The sequence below is a fragment of the Camelina sativa genome, unplaced genomic scaffold, assembly GCF_000633955.1.
Source record: "Camelina sativa cultivar DH55 unplaced genomic scaffold, Cs unpScaffold00639, whole genome shotgun sequence".
Lineage (NCBI taxonomy): Eukaryota > Viridiplantae > Streptophyta > Magnoliopsida > Brassicales > Brassicaceae > Camelina > Camelina sativa.
Window position 1 is genome coordinate 17,977 of NW_010921778.1, and position 1,062 is coordinate 19,038.

Below are 1,062 nucleotides of genomic sequence, written 5' to 3' on the forward strand. Positions count from 1 at the left end.
AAAAGGAACGAACCTGAAAGATTGGCTTTATCAAAGGGTCGAAGCAATTGGGGCAGTCAAGAACATTCGAACTGGGCAGAGTTACGGATTTGGGTGATGAACTAATCCGGCGTTTGCTTGATTGGAGAGTTATATCTTCGTCAGAATCACTATCATCACTAAGCACCACAAGTGTCTTTTCGTCTTCTTCTTGCATAGAACTTGAGTCGTCGGTGGAAACAGAAGGAAGTCGTCGCCTCTTCGTGGAGATACGGTGGCTGATTCCTCTTCCGTAGTTGCGTCTAGACAATTTCATCATCTCTCTCGGCACCACCTCACACTGACGGATCGAGTTCCCTTTTTAATTGGCATTTATGCATGCGTGTAAGGATGTTGCGTGGGTAAAAAAAGCCCGGCCCGGAACCCGAAATAAGGCTGTGTAAAAAAACCCGAATTCGAAAAGTCCTTTGGTTTTGGGTTCCGGACTAACTTGGGAACCTCACTTTTTTGTTTCTAAACTTTATTGTTGTATAGTGAAACTTTTTAAATAATGCAATCAAAAGTAGGTACCGTGTGATCAATGCTATTTTCCGTTTAATCTCTTTCTTGTCGTGTGCCACATCCATTTTAACCATGTACAATTCAAACATCCATTCTTTTGAATTGACATAAACATAAAAATATTACCTAGTTAACTAAATTTACACATTTTTCTAATCGATCAAATTTAGCCGTTGTCGTTTATGGATAACATCTTTTCTGTTAACTATGTTGTCTATTCTCTATATATTGTGATTCAATAGAGGAGATCCATTGAACCCTCCTATGTTTATTTTATCTTTGATAACGTATTGTCTACCTTGCAGATTTTTTAAAAATGATACAAATGTTAAAAATCAAACTATGTATTACTTGATGCACTAGATCTAGTAGACATTTTATCAATGGATCTGGTGTACATATTAGTGAACTATTAAAATTTGTTTATTCAGAAAATGAATTTATCTTTTCACATGTGTCATAAAATTGCAAAGTGCCAGCTTTGAAAAGCCAACTGATTTTTTTTTTTTTTTTTTTTTTTTT